This window comes from Ranitomeya imitator, chromosome 7, assembly GCF_032444005.1.
Source record: "Ranitomeya imitator isolate aRanImi1 chromosome 7, aRanImi1.pri, whole genome shotgun sequence".
In the NCBI taxonomy this organism is placed as follows: domain Eukaryota; kingdom Metazoa; phylum Chordata; class Amphibia; order Anura; family Dendrobatidae; genus Ranitomeya; species Ranitomeya imitator.
In genome coordinates, this window is record NC_091288.1 from 22,653,648 (window position 1) to 22,670,615 (window position 16,968).

At 43.9% G+C, this 16,968-nt stretch overlaps 1 protein-coding gene across 1 annotated transcript in view; it reads left to right on the forward strand.

Annotated features, from left to right (window-relative positions):
* Nucleotides 1-16,968, forward strand: part of ARHGAP15 (Rho GTPase activating protein 15) — a 696,217-nt gene that overhangs the window by 477,874 nt on the left and 201,375 nt on the right. The window lies entirely within an intron of this gene.

A 16,968-nucleotide genomic window follows, 5' to 3' on the forward strand; every position in this document is an offset into this window, starting at 1 on the left:
AGAGAATCAGGAGGCTCCTATAACTATATAGTAGATAGCCGGTTGGTTTCCACCAAAATAGGCAAATTTTGTCGACGTTTCTCTTATGATGTCTAAGACTTTGGTCCAACTTTCAAGAATTACTAATTGGTAGGTAGACATACAAATTATATATCAAAATTAGATATGAGATCTATAGATAGATGAATGTAAAGGCAGCAATCAAATATTTTGATGTCAAAAAGTGAATTGTTTATTGGCCCATGTGGAAACGTGTCGGTCCCATTACAGAATCTTTCTCAAGCAACAAACAAGTATGCAATAAAAAATATATTTGAGCATAAATCAAGTTCAGAATTACAAATCCATTTGCTTTAAAATGCAAAAAATTCATAAACCAAACATACAAATCAAAGAGTAAGTGAATACATATATAATGTAACTTAAAGAACGAGGCTTCACATCCATTGATGGTCAACATGCGTTATTATGGCATCGGATATACAGAAACAGTGGCAACGTTTCAATCCCTAGTATACGTTTGGGACTATTTCAGGCTTGATAAAGACCCAGACTTAAACTAGGTGATCGAAATGTTGCTGCGTGTCTGTATTTGTGATGCCATAATAAAGCATGTTGATCATCGTTGTCAGGAAGAACATAAGCGAGATTACCACTGATCCCACCGGCTGCCACCAATTTGTCAGACAATTACGCAATTGACAGATGAATGATGGACGAGGCAGCAGCTGTTTCCCCTACTTGGCTCGTTAGTGGGGATTTTGCAGTAAGTGTATGGTATTTACTAGTGGTGAGCGAGTGTGCTCATTGCTCGGGTGATCTCCGAGTATTTCGGTGTGCTTGGAGATTTAGTTTATGTCAATGTAGCTGCATGATTTTTGACTGCTAGACAGGTTGAATACATGTGGGGGTTGCTTAACAAACAGGGAATCCCCACAGGTATTCAGGCTGTCAAGCAGCCGCAAATCATGCAGCTGCATCGACATAAACTAAATCTCCGAACACACTGAAATACTCGGAGACCGCCCGAGCATGCTCGGAGAAACCTGAGTACTGAGCATACTCGCTCATCACTAGTATGTACACCTCCGATTCCAACTCATGGAATATACATACAGGTCCTTCTAAAAAAATTAGCATATAGTGTTAAATTTCATTATTTACCATAATGTAATGATTACAATTAAACTTTCATATATTATAGATTCATTATCCACCAACTGAAAATTGTCAGGTCTTTTATTGTTTTAATACTGATGATTTTGGCATACAACTCCTGATAACCCAAAAAACCTGTCTCAATAAATTAGCATATTTCACCCATCCAATCAAATAAAAGTGTTTTTTAATAACAAACAAAAAAACCATCAAATAATAATGTTCAGTTATGCACTCAATACTTGGTCGGGAATCCTTTGGCAGAAATGACTGCTTCAATGCGGCGTGGCATGGAGGCAATCAGCCTGTGACACTGCTGAGATGTTATGGAGGCCCAGGATGCTTCAATAGCGGCCTTAAGCTCATCCAGAGTGTTGGGTCTTGCGTCTCTCAACTTTCTCTTCACAATATCCCACAGATTCTCTATGGGGTTCAGGTCAGGAGAGTTGGCAGGCCAATTGAGCACAGTAATACCATGGTCAGTAAACCATTTACCAGTGGTTTTGGCACTGTGAGCAGGTGCCAGGTCGTGCTGAAAAATGAAATCTTCATCTCCATAAAGCATTTCAGCCGATGGAAGCATGAAGTGCTCCAAAATCTCCTGATAGCTAGCTGCATTGACCCTGCCCTTGATGAAACACAGTGGACCAACACCAGCAGCTGACATGGCACCCCACACCATCACTGACTGTGGGTACTTGACACTGGACTTCAGGCATTTTGGCATTTCCTTCTCCCCAGTCTTCCTCCAGACTCTGGCACCTTGATTTCCGAATGACATGCAAAATTTGCTTTCATCAGAAAAAAGTACTTGGGACCACTTAGCAACAGTCCAGTGCTGCTTCTCTGTAGCCCAGGTCAGGCGCCTCTGCCGCTGTTTATGGTTCAAAAGTGGCTTTACCTGGGGAATGCGGCACCTGTAGCCCATTTCCTGCACACGCCTGTGCACGGTGGCTCTGGATGTTTCCACACCAGACTCAGTCCACTGCTTCCTCAGGTTCCCCAAGGTCTGGAATCGGTCCTTCTCCACAATCTTCCTCAGGGTCCGGTCTCCTCTTCTCGTTGTACAGCGTTTTCTGCCACATTGTTTCCTTCCAACAGACTTACCATTGAGGTGCCTTGATACAGCCCTCTGGGAACAGCCTATTTGTTGAGAAATTTCTTTCTGGGTCTTACCCTCTTGCTTGAGGGTGTCAATGATGGCCTTCTTGACATCTGTCAGGTCGCTAGTCTTACCCATGATGGGGGTTTTGAGTAATGAACCAGGCAGGGAGTTTATAAAAGCCTCAGGTATCTTTTGCATGTGTTTAGAGTTAATTAGTTGATTCAGAAGATTAGGGTAATAGGTCGTTTAGAGAACCTTTTCTTGATATGCTAATTTATTGAGACAGGTTTTTTGGGTTATCAGGAGTTGTATGCCAAAATCATCAGTATTAAAACAATGAAAGACCTGACAAATTTCAGTTGGTGGAAAATGAATCTATATTATATGAAAGTTTAATTGTAATCATTACATTATGGTAAATAATGAAATTTAACACTATATGCTAATTTTTTGAGAAGGACCTGTATATTCCCCCTTTATGGTTACTGCCAGCTCCATGATAACAAACTGCCACCATCAATTGTTTATACAGGCCAATTGGACACCTATTACAGGTAGCGTATGGCTTGAGGGGTGCAATTTAAAAAGCAAGAGATACAGAGCTAATAAATTGTATATTTAATCCAGATAAGTAAGCAGATAAGATAATACAAAATGGGACCAAAACAATATTGTATAAACAATCACATGCAACCAAAGGGATAAGAAAAGAAAATGTACTAAACCTGTGTCATGGAAATGACTCCGAGCTTAGCGGAGGGAGGTACTACTTTAGGAAACTGACAGAACCACAAAAAGCTGTACCTGTTAGGACTGAAAAATGACAAAAACCCAAACTCTGCTTTTATTACATCAAGGTTGCACCCAAATACGTCCCCTTCATGAGCTCATATGGGGGACTGGCTGTTGAATGTGCTGGGTCTTTTAGAAGTTTATGAGATCCCCAACTCCAGGATATCTTTACCCCTGTAGGTCCCAGGCGGGAGATATTATGCTTCCTATCACGATTTTACCTTTCTATAGAGCTGATATATGGCATGGATAGCATCATCCATCCATATTAAGTTGGAGGTGTTCGTCTGACCTTACGATGATGTTAGTGAGTGCATTATGTTTGGCCCTTTGCTGCGACACTGAAAATAGATCTTCCATAAATATCAGATCTATGCAAACCCTAATCACTGACCACGGTCTCCAGAGAGTCTGAGATAATTCCTTTGAACAGAGAAAGCCCCTGTACTTCTCCACTTCTGAATATATGGATCCTAGACTTGGTGGCCGATTCCCAGAGATATCTGCTGTAATTACCTGTTTACAACAGGAGGTCCTACTTCAATGGAAGTTAGAAGTGCTCTTTCTCATTTCCCCAGTTATAATTAATCCTATATATTCAATGTGAGGGTGATTTGTTCCCTCTCTGGAGGTGTCTTTATGGATTTTACAACTTTTCTATACGACAATCATTAAATGTGAGGCCACTTTCTTTTACTTGGATTTTGCTTGGGGAAAAAAAGGTATCATCCCAACGCTTGGCATTCGTGCATTTACCTGATATGGAAGTTTGATGCTGTCTCAACACTACTATTGTGTGTACAGTATATAATGTAGTAATATTTTAAAGTACATGAATACCCTCTAGCAATATCCTCACACTATGGTAGAATACAAAATTCATACATTATGTTCAAAGTGCCAAACTCTCCATTTTAGGGAACTTACTTTTTGCACGTCTAGATTAATTTTCACTATTGCACTAGGAAAAGATGAAGCCTACATCATGAGAATTCCGGGTTCGTGGGCCAATCAGCATTAGAATTGTAAGCGCCATCTTAACAAGGGAATCAATAGAATAGTATAGTAAAAGTAACTGGCGCATGCGCTGTACATCCCTAAAACATAAGCACCTTATTAAATAAGGGAACATCAGTTTTATATGGTAAGTATGCAACAAATTTAAAGGGAGCATCAAATATTATTATTGGAAAAGCAAAATTCATGTTATCCATATATTATTTCTAGATGGGTAGGCACACACAGATACATAGAAAGCTATGGATATTTCGAGTATGTTTTTTTTAAATGTAGTAGTAATTAATAAACATTATTTTATTACATTTTTTAAATAATTCAGACTAAAAAGGGAGTCGCTTCAACTGTATATATTTATTTTATAGTCTTATCATTTGCAGCTGATGATTTAGACCGGATTTCGATCTTTCGGACTAGCGTTATGGTTTAATGTTTTCTTTTATTCTTTTCTGCAGGGTTTTTCTGCACTAGAAGCCATTGATAATAATAAACTATATGGCTTACGTGAGATAAGATTATCTTACCGCAATGATTTATATTTTCTATTAAAGGTCTGAAATCACATGACCAAAAGTAAAAGTAGTGGCTCCAGTTACTCCGAACTTTTATCGTGTCTTTGCCTTGATTGAGTGAGCCTTTGTGTATTAGAACATTCCATGAGTAAGATTCGTTCACGTTACTGGGGATTTGGGGAAATTGCTTAAATTCAGTTTTTGTCTACAAAAACTAGGTATGTCTGATGATTTATATAGGTGATATATAGCAAACACAACAATGGAATGTCATGCATTCTAAAGTCTCATGCATAGTGAAAAAACAATAGTCAGGATAACTCTGCTTTAGATGAACCCAGGAGGCTTGAGGCCAGATCCTACTCCTTAACGAGCCGTATTTGTGTTTTATTTTATTTTTTGCATGTTATACATTATTTTCCAATATGGAGCCAATGGTAAGATTTCAGTTTGGAAACTTAAAGTAATACTTTCAATGGTGCAGTAGTTCGTATGTGGGCTGTCATGGAAGATTTTCAATGATAAAGGGCTAGGGAGCAGAGAAAAAGTGCAATAGGGTTTTATCCGATATAAATTTATAGAATAAAAAAGGTTATAAAAAAATCTGGTTTGGTTGTTCTCACACAACAAAGTTAAAGTATAGAATTTCGGCTTTCGCAAGTTCACAAATCATCAGACTAGATGCATACATGAAGAAAGGAATTGTGGATGTTGTGCGCTGCTGGTGGTTGGAGAAGGATTAGTCACAGCATCATGTCTCTATGACTAAGGGCATTTAGGGTAGGGTCTTTATTCCTAAGATTTTGTTTGCACATTTTTTGCACTTGTTCTCTGATGCTTGTACAGGGTGGAGCGCGGTAATTTGCTGATTTGGGAATGAAATAAAAAAATTATGATCATTAGAAAAATTTATTTTATATTTTAATTATACTTGAACAGTAATGGAATTTTTAAATTACATGGTTTTAAATAGTGTATCTGGCAAATGTCGACCTTCGCTATCCACACACTGCTGCATACGTTTTCTGAAGTTTTCATGAACTCTAACAAGCATGTCCACTGGTATTCTGCCAATTTCAGCTTCAATATTGTTCCTTAGGTCTTCCAAGGTGTTGGGAAGGTTGATATACACCTTAGACTTCAGGTAACCCCAAAGGAAAAAATCGCATGGGGTTAAATCTGGTGAGCGTGCTGGCCAGTTCACATCTCCCCTCAAAGAGATAAGCCGTCCAGGAAACATTTGCCTCAAACAATTCATGGTAACCCTCGCTGTGTGTGCAGTGGCACCATCCTGTTGGAACCATGTATCCTCTAGTTCCATTGCCTCAAGAGCCGGCTGAAAATAATCCTGTATCATAGACAAGTACCGTTCGGAGTTCACAGTTATGGCACGACCATTATCCTGAAAAAAGTAAGGACCAATGATGCCTACTCGTGATATGGCGCACCACACAGTGACGCGGTCCGAATGCAGAGGTCTCTCGTGAACTTCTCTGGGGTTTGTTTCACTCCAGTAACGCATATTTTGTTTGTTTACACACCCACTGAGGTGAAAATGTGCCTCATCAGAAAAAACACAATTGCGTCAGGGGGTATCGTTGCTAACATGTCTTCACAAGAGGTCCGCCGTGTCAAATAGTCCCATGCTGACAAATGTTGGACCACGCACATTTTATACGGGTGAAAATTCAGTTCATCATGAAGAATCCGGTGGAGAGAAAGTCTTGAAATGCCAAGAGCAAATGATTGCTTCCGAGCAGAGCGTTTCGGAGATTGCAGTACTGCTGCTCTAACTCTCTCGATGTTTTGTGGTGTTGTAATCCTTCTCTCCGGTCCCCTTTGTACACATGACACATTCCCTGCTGTTCTGAATGCATTCACCCAATTTACAATTGATTGCCGTCCAGGAACACGTCCGCGTGGAGGAACAGCGAATTGTAAACGAAAAGCACGCTGCACTGCCATGATCGAGTGGGCATTTGAAAAATACGCTTCAACACAAAATGACCTCTCCTCACGTGTCCACTGCATGATGGCAACTGAAAGGCAGAGGAATACAAATCTCCCATCAGCCACTGTAAGCCACATCCACTCTCCCCTCTCTTCGACCGACAGTGCCGCCACAGCATGCAGTGCAAAAAAGCAAATTACCGCGCTCCACCCTGTATATAGGTATATACTACATATGTGCTTTGGCCTCATTTTACAGGAGTATTTGGTTTGTTCTGTTATAGTCACTTCCTTTGATATTTACTTAAACCTTTTTTAATCTACAGTACAGACCAAAAGTTTGGACACACCTTCTCAATTAAATATTTTTCTGCATTTTCATGACTATGAAGATTGTACATTCACACTGAAGGCATCAAAACTATGAATTAACACATGTGGAATTATATACTTGACAAAAAAGTGTGAAACAACTGAAAATATGTCTTATATTCTAGGTTCTTCAAAGTAGCCACCTTTTGCTTTGATGACTGCTTTGCACACTCTTGGCATTCTCTTGATGAGCTTCAAGAGGTAGTCACCGGGAATGGTCTTCCAACAATCTTGAAGGAGTTCCCAGAGATGCTTAGCACTTGTTGGCCCTTTCGCCTTCACTCTGCGGTCCAGCTCACCCCAAACCATCTCGATTGGGTTCAGGTCTGGTGACTGTGGAGGCCAGGTCACCTGGCGTAGCACCCCATCACTCTCCTTCTTGGTCAAATAGCCCTTACATAGCCTGGAGGTGTGTTTGGGGTTATTGTCCTGTTGAAAAATAAATGATGGTCCAACTAAACGCAAACCGGATGGAATAGCATGCCGCTGAAAGATGCTGTGGTAGCCATGCTGGTTCAGTATGCCTTCAATTTGGAATAAATCCCCAACAGTGTCACCAGCAAAGCACCCCCACACAGTGATGTAACTACAAAGTTATGGGCCCCGGTGCGAACTTTCAAATGGGGCCCCCCCACCATGCCAAAATATTTTCCACCCAAATTCACATTTTCCCTATTAACACGTTGGGAGTCGGCGCAGAGAACAGCTGACTCCCAGTGCGGGGGGCAGCAGAATGCAGCCACTGGGGGAGACGCTGCAGACCACCACATTAGGCGGCCCGACTGCGCCCCCTGCCGGCTGCGCCCAGGGCACATGCCCCGGCTGCCCCCCTAGATACGCCACTGCCCTAGATACGCCTCCTTGCCTATTCCACCACTTCCATCATTTCCTCCTCCACCACCATCCCCATCCTTGCCCATTCCACCACCATCCCCATCCTTGCCCATTCCACCACTTCCATCATTTCCTCCTCCACCACCATCCCCATCCTTGCCCATTCCACCACCATCCCCATCATTGCCCATTCCACCACTTCCATCATTTCCTCCTCCACCACCATCCCCATTCTTGCCCATTCCACCACCATCCCCATCCTTGCCCATTCCACCACTTCCATCATTTCCTCCTCCACCACCATCCCCATCATTGCCCATTCCACCACCATCCCCATCCTTGCCCATTCCACCACTTCCATCATTTCCTCCTCCACCACCATCCCCATTCTTGCCCATTCCACCACCATCCCCATCCTTGCCCATTCCACCACTTCCATCATTTCCTCCTCCACCACCATCTCCATCCTTGCCCATTCCACCACCATTCCCATCCTTGCCCATTCCACCACTTCCATAATTTCCTCCTCCACCCCCATCCCCATCATTGCCCTCTCCTCCCCCTACACACACACACACCATTTACTTCTCTGCACGTTACCCTACAGAGCGCAACACACACACACCTTACCTCTCACCTCTCCTCGCGCTCTGCCGCAGCATCTCATCGCCTTCCTTTGACACAGCCGGCCGCTGAGAGGAAGCAACAAGAGGAAGCAGGAAGACAGATCGCTGGGCAGCGGAGCTGCAGCGATTTCTCCCTGCCTGCTGCAGCCACTCTGCAGGGGCTCCCTCTCCTCCTGCACTGCACCCTCTCATGCTGCACTGCACCCTCTCCTCCTGCACTGCACCCTCTCCTCCGGCACTGCATCCTCTCCTGCTGCACTGCACCCTCTCCTCCGACACTGCACCCTCTCCTCCTGCACTGCACCCTCTCCTCCGGCACTGCACCCTCTCCTCCGGCACTGCACCCTCTCCTCCTGTACTGCACCCTCTCCTCCTGCACTGCACCCTCTCCTCCGGCACTGCACCCTCTCCTCCGGCACTGCACCCTCTCCTCCTGCACTGCACCCTCTCCTCCGGCACTGCACCCTCTCCTCCGGCACTGCACCCTCTCCTCCGGCACTGCACCCTCTCCTCCGGCACTGCACCCTCTCCTCCGGCAGTGCACCCTCTCCTCCTGCACTGCACCCTCTCCTCCAGCAGTGCACCCTCTCCTCCTGCAATGCACCCTCTCCTGCTGCACTGCACCCTCTCCTGCTGCACTGCACCCTCTCCTGCTGCACTGCACCCTCTCCTGCTGCACTGCACCCTCTCCTCCTGCACTGCACCCTCTCCTCCTGCACTGCATCCTCTCCTGCTGCTGGTCCTGGATAGGCGGATGATGCCTTGCATTGAGCAGCAGCTGGCGGGGACGTGGTTGCATTGACTTCTGCAGGCGGCTATGATGAACGCTTTTCATTCAGACTTTGATCAATCCTTCCACCCGATGCCTGAAGACGAGGGGGGAATATATCCCCTGACTTTTCGGCGGTCGCCGGTCTGTCCGTCTCCATCACTCCAGCTCCTCCCTCGGCCAATCAGCGGCCACGGCTCCCGATCTTCCCTGAATACCTCCCCGCCATTCAGATTTAAATGCCGGTTGTGCATCATCCCCGCCACCTCCATCCCCAGACTCCGGCGTGAGACAACCGGGGAGGAAACACTGCAGTGATCGGCGGAGCTCGGGGGGCGCAGTGATCGGGGGGTGCAGTGATCGGTGGAGCTCTGGAGCTCGGGGGGCGCATTGATCGGGGGGTGCAGTGATCGGGGGGCGCAGTGATCGCCGGAGCTCGGGGGGCGCAGTGATCAGCGGGGCTCTGACACAGCCGGCCGCTGAATGATGACGTCATCCAGCGGCGCATCTGTGTGAGAGGAAGCAGGAAGACAGATCGCTGGGCAGCGGAGCTGCAGCGATTTCTCCCTGCCTGCCGCAGTCACTCTGCAGGGGCTCCCCTCCACCTCTGCACACGTTGGGAGTCGGCGCTCTGCAGCTTCTCTGTGCCGGCTGTCAGCTTGACAGTCGATGCAGAGAACAGCTGACTCCCAGTGCGGGGGCGGCAGAATGCCGCCGCCGGGGGAGACGCTGCGGATCGCCACATTAGGCGGCCAACTGCGCCCCCCTACCGGCTGCGCCCTGCCCCCCCAGATACGTTACTGCCCTAGATACACCTCGGACTGTTGCCGTGCGGGTGGGATCTCCTGCACTGCAACATGGTGTCGGGTGCCTCTGACCTGCCGGGCGCCGGGCCCCTGACCTGCCGGGCCCCGTCGCAGTGGCGACTTCTGCGACCGCGGTAGTTACGCCACTGCCCCCACACCATCACACCTCTTTCTCCATGCTTCACGGTGGAAGCCAGGCATGTAGAGTCATCCGTTCATCTTTTCTGCGTCACACAAAGACATGGTGGTTGGAACCAAAGATCTCAAATTTGGACTCATAAGACCAAAGCACAGATTTCCACTGGTCTAATGTCCATTCCTTGTGTTCTTTAGCCCAAACAAGTCTCTTCTGCTTGTTGCCTGTGGTTTCCTAGCAGCTATTTTACCATGATGGCCTGCTGCACAAAGTCTCCTCTTAACAGTTGTTGTAGAGATGTGTCTGCTGCTAGAACTCTGTGTGGCATTGACCTGATCTCTAATCTGAGCTGCTGTTAACCTGCGATTTCTGTGGCTGGTGACTCGGATAAACTTATCCTCAGAAGCAGAGGTGACTCTTGGTCTTCCTTTCCTGGGGCGGTCCTCATGTGAGCCAGTTTCTTTGTAGTGCTTGTTGGTTTTTGCCACTGCCTTTGGGGACACTTTCAAAGTTTTCCCAATTTTTTGGACTGACTGACCTTCATTTCTTAAAGTAATGATGGCCACTCGTTTTTCTTTATTTAGCTGCTTTTTCTTGCCGTAATACAAATTCTAACAGTCTATTCAATAGGACTATCAGCTGTGTATCCACCAGACTTCTGCACAACACAACTGATGGTCCCAACCCCATCTATAAGGCAAGAAATCTCACTTATTAAACCTGACAGGGCACACCTGTGATGTGAAAACCATTCCCGGTGACTACCACTTGAAGCTCATCAAGAGAATGCCAAGAGTGTGCAAAGCAGTCATCAAAGCAAAAGGTGGCTACTTTGAAGAACCTAGAATATAAGACATAATTTCAGTTGTTTCACACTATTTTGTTAAGTCTATAATTCCACATGTATTAGTTCATAGTTTTGATGCCTTCAGTGTGAATGTACAACTTTCATAGTCATGAAAATACAGAAAAAACTTTAAAGGAGAAGGTGTGTCCAAACTTTAGGTCTGTACTGTATATTAATAAAGTATTTACTTTGTGGGTTTTTATTGTAAAGCTTGTCTGGAAAGGGATGAGTTACAAATATAAATCAAGTTATGATCTAATCCTACAAACATCAATAAACGTGGACTATCAGAAATATTCGGTTAATTCATTTTGTAGCAAAAGACAAAAAAACGCAGCGCAATTCTGGTTATTTTTAGTAGAGCTACATGCAGCAAATATATGAACAATCTCAAGATATGTATTAACTAAATTACACATTGAAATAATTTAATAATAGGGAGAACGCGGCTTGATTAATTGTTGCAAAGTAAAATTTACAATAAACCTGTCTTGATGGGTTCCTCAGCGACGCTGTATTACTGTCTGTGCGGTTGTTTAACAAGAATTTAATTGAAAAGATAAGTGAATGCACATTTAAAAGTATTGTTAATTTGCTTTATAATCACCCCATCCTTCAAAGTATTGACAGCACCAGGCAAAATCCCTTTCTACTTTACCGTGTATTATTTTCCATATGTGCATCATAAATTACAGGGTTTTAATTGGAATATTTATGGATTCGATCTGAAAAAAAAAAATTGTTTTTATCTTCAACGACTTGGTAACAGATGATAAAATATATATTTTTTTATTTAGTCAACACAATCTTGTCCGGACATTTGTCCCAAGCAGAAGCGAAGGACACAAAATGTTTGCTTTTTCCCTAATTTAAGAGAAAGGAATGACTGCCTCTTTGGTGGATCCGATTAAAGAAGGTTTAGTTAGGGAATATCCACAGAAATTACAAATAAATCATCCAAAAAGCCGGGCAACCTCATCTACAGCATTAGGGATAAATACCCTTGCTACCATTTTGTGTCTACAGTTTCTGTGCAAACTTATGAGTTTCTTTGGTCACAGACTACAGATAAATTCGTGTCTACAGCTCCTATGCAGATCTATGTGTGTCCATGGTAACAGACTACAAACAAATTCTCTGTAGTCTGAGCCAACTGACAAGGTACTTTCTCTAGAACCAGGCGCCCCTCATATTCCTTCAACATTCCTGATCTCTTCTTTCACATATATCCAAAATCTAAAATGAGCTCAAGATTTCCTAAAACGCAAACTAATTTTCTGTTACCCATTACAAACCTATTTCCACAGTGATGACCTCTATTCTATCTGTCTATTACTTCTTTCTTACATGTATTTGGCAGTATTTTTGTGGAAAAGTATGATTGCAAAGTCAGACTACATAGTTTGTTTGTAGTCTGTAACCATAGAGACACATAGAATCTCCAGTGACTCTGTAGACAGGAGATAGTTATAGATTTTAGATACATTTTGCAGCAGTAAAATATTTCGGTTCCAAAAGAATATTTGCTTCTTAACAGTCCCATGTTGCTATAAACTTCTCAGAAGGTACAGCTGTTCAGAAGAAACTTCGCCAAGACTTTCCCATAAGATAATTTTTTTACTATGTTATGCCTAGCGATGAGCGAATTTATTTGAAGCAGAATTGAATTCTACTCTAAATCACTCCACTCAAATTCAGTAAGATTCAGCCATCATTTCTCCAAAGCGTAGAGTGCCATCAAAAGGTGGAAAAAAAACCCTAAATGAACTCAACTAATCACTCACTATTCTCGTCACCCCCATAGACTTCCCCATCATGTGCCTCCTTTGCTGCCTTCTTGACACAATGCCCGGGATTCCAATGCTGACTAAGCCTCTGATGTTAACGCACACAATGCTGTCATGTCATCATGACGTTATGAAGAGCATTGCTTGAGATCTAGTCAGTGCATCATGGGAAGCACATCATAGCACATCATGGTGTGCAGTGTTATCAAAAGGTCTAGTGGGCATGGGAGCCCCAGCAGCTGTTTCCCCTACTAGGCCCGTTAGTGGGGATTTTGCAGTGAGCGTATGGTATTTACTAGTGATGAGCGAGTGTGCTCGTTACTCGAGTTTTCCGAGCATGCTCGGGTGTTCTCCGAGTATCTTGGGCATGCTCGTAGATTATGTTTGAATCCCCACAGCTGCATGATTTGCGGCTGTTAGGCAATCTGAACACATGCAGGGATTGCCTGGTAGGGAATCCCCACATGTATTCAGGCTGTTTAGCAGCCGCAAATCATACAGCTGCAGGGACTCAAACATAATATACGAGCATGCCCAAGATACTCGGAAAACACCCAAGCATCCTCGGAAATCTTGAGTAGCGGGCAAACTCGCTCATAAATAAAACTCGCTCATCACTAGCGCAGAGTCAAGCAGCCAAAAAGGGATGGTGGGGAAGGCAAAAAAAGACACATTGTGGTCTGTAACTGGGCTGCTGGGGTGGTGGGATAAGCGGTTGGGTGACAATTATTTATGTATTCTACATTCTACATTTATTATGCGATGGCTCTTTCAAGACCCCACAGAATATTTCAGAACATTCAATTTGCAGTAAGTAACTTGCAAATCTACCATAATTCTCCTGTTAAATTTGCACGATTTGCTGAATTTTACTTTTTGCAGATTTTATCATCTCGATTTATGGCTGCTGGCCAAAATTGACTGTAAAAATGGTTACCTCTACCAATAGGTGCGCTTTGTTATCATACAATTTGGGCCATCAAGGGAAGAAGTGACAGTTACATGGCTGGAATTGTGTGATCGGATAGGAAGACGGAATGTAGACCGATAGTCATCAGTAGCCAGACAATGAGGTACCAAATTAATGGGTAATCTGGAAATGCCCAGTTGACAGAGATTTAGGAAGAACTCAAAGGACAATGAACAAAAAATGAGTAAGATTGAAACCAAATTGGCTAAAGATGAAGATAAATTGTATCACAAAGAGAGTGCACTCGAAGTGAAGCTTGAAATACAATAGGAGGACTATGCTATCGCTGTTATCATACCAGTGCTGGAAGATGGCCAGTTAAGTACATTAATCTAATTATTCCATAAATTATTCTGCCATATAGGAGGAACGCATCAGTGAAAATTAAATTGCCTAGAGATCTTTGTTGCTGTTTTCTGTTGGCCGAAATCAATTCCTTAATTCTCTCATTTGGACCTTAATCCCCGCCTTGCTATATGCAATAGGGTATTTGCATCTAATATTTTTTTTCAAAACTGAGATTGGAATTAAAAGGGTAAAAAAAAGAGACTAAAAAGGCAACAAAAGTGTTCAGTCATGGAGTCTGTTAGGGTAAAAATAATCATACCAGCATTGTCAAAATGCATGGTCTACTTTTCCCGAAATCATTTTTTTAATTGATATGCTAATTAGGTGCTTAATGCTGCATGGGCCGTCTTAGCAATTCTACCTGCTCATCCAACCACCCTACCCCTTCAGTGGTTGATATTGCTGGCTTCAGTTGGGCCAGTACGGTCTGGCCTGAAACCCAGTGCATGCACTAATAGGCTCACTTCTGATGGATGTACAGATGGAGCACATGACAAAACTCCAAAGTAGGCCCAGATGAGGTCAGAGATATCATTTAGTGCATGGGGAAGTAGCTGGGTGGTCAGAGCAACTGAGAGAAGAGTTTACGATGCACTGGGCATCTATTCAACATATCAGGTAAAAGGTCTTTTCTGGAACCACATATTTTGGATCTCAAGGCAAGCTGCCCTAAGTTCTGACATTCTTAGTTCGTAAGAGATTTCGCACTTTAATAACTAGGACTTGGAAATATATTTAATTTAGCTTGTAGAGTATTTTTTTTTTGGGGGGAGGGGTTGACAACTACATGGTTCCCGAATTGTTCGCCATGCCTCATCGGTTATATATATTTCATAATACCGCCATTGTATTTTCAGGATTGCTACATCTAATGGCTGGCACAGAGATCAGGTCCTCTTCCTTCTGAAGAGGCTATTTGCATATTTAAATTCCCAGTGGAGCACTGCATGGCCTATAAGTCTCCTTACACTCGCTTGGCACTCTCTGCTAAGAGAAACCTTCCGCCTTAGACAGGCAGTAAGTGGCCTCTCACCCAGCTTAATCAGATCTCCTGCTTTGCATGGAGGAGGGACAAAAACCCCAAAACATGTGTTTGCAAATGGAGTTTCTAACTTGGCTTCTTATCTTAAGCTGGATTGTCACTCTCCTCTGTGAGAAACATTCCACCTTACACCTACAATCAGAGGCCTCTCGCTCAGCCAAATCAGATTTCATGCTTTGCACTGAAGAGAGGGAAAAAACCCCAAACATGTGTCTGAAAATGGAGTTTCTGGTTTGGCTTATTATTCTGTCATGTAGCAAGGCTCGTTAAAAGCCTTTTAGGATTGCTGTGTCCTGAAGAGTAGGGTTGAGCGACCTTGACTTTTTTAGGGTCGAGTCGGGTTTCGCGAAACCCGACTATCTCAAAAGTCGAGTCGAGTGAAATCGGCCGATTATGGTGAAAAGTCGAGGATCGACCGAAACACGAAACCCAATGCAAAGTCAATGGGAATATTATTTATTTTTATTTTTTTCTCTCTCTCTCCCTCTCTCTCTCTCTCTCTCTCTCTCTCAACTGAAAAGCTGGTGTTACACATTGCAAATCGCTACAGCGCACAAGCGACAACATGGCGATAGGCGTCCACGCCCCTAAGACCTATGTCATCACTCTGCCCACGCTCCTTCATTGGCTGAAAAAAATGGCGCCAAGCGTGTCATACGAAACGCGACTTTGGCGCGAAAGTCGCGTACCGCATTGTCATGATCCCAATGGCAGGGGATCACAAAAGGACAAGCACAAAAAACAAAACAAGCTCTAGGGTGATGGAAACTGAGCTGACCGCGATCCTGAACCTAAACACACAACTAGCTGTAGCCGGGGAACGTGCCTACGATGATTCCTAGACGTCTCGCGCCAGCCGAAGGACTAACTTTCCCTATTAGAAGAAACACAGACCTCTCTTGCCTCCAGAGAAACACCCCACAGAAATAGCAGCCCCCCACATGTAATGACGGTGAAATGAGAGGAAAGCACATACGTAGTTATGAAAACAGATTCAGCAAAATGAGGCCCGCTAAAGCTAGATAGCAGAGGATACAAAAGTGAACTGCGCGGTCAGCGAAAAACCCTACAAAAAACCATCCTGAAATTACTTGAACTCATGTGCCAACTCATGGAACATGAGGAGTAATATCAGCCCACTAGAGCAACCAGCAAAAAGGAATCACATATCTGCAAGCTGGACTAAGACAAAAATTAAGCAAAACGTGGAACAGGAAAATCAAAAACTTAGCTTGTCCTGAAGATTACAGAAGCGGGAAGCAGAGGAAACAAGACACACTGATTACATTGATAGCCGGCGAGGAAATGACAAGAAAGCCAGGTTAAATAGGAAACTCCCATATCCTGATAGAACAGGTGGACACCAGAGACCGCAGAGAACACAAGTCACCCAGTACCATCTGTAACCACCAGAGGGAGCCCAAAAACAGAATCCACAACACCGCATGGCCGACCCCACACAGGGATCGGGTCGGGTTTCATGAAACCCGACTTTGCCAAAAATGGCGACTTTTGAAAATGAACGATCCGTTTCGCTCAACCCTACTGAAGAGGCTATTTGCACATCATATTTTAAGGCGATGAAGACTAATAAGATTTACTTCTGATACATTGACCATTATACTGATACAGGAAGTAAAGGGATGTAAGCGAGAACAATTGCAAAAGCTGGAAGCCACAATATTCCTAGAGAAGTTATTTAAGCAACAAAGTAACAAGCATTTACATTCTTCCTACGAGGGCCATCAAGTAGCTTAGTTGTGTTTTGATACGAAAGACTGGAGTATGTTGAAGAGTAATCAATGCTGGTAAATGGTTTGGTCAACCTCAGGTGGTTTACAAAACAATTATGGCTGCATAGAAAAGCCACATACATCATTAATAATGCTCTGTGGCT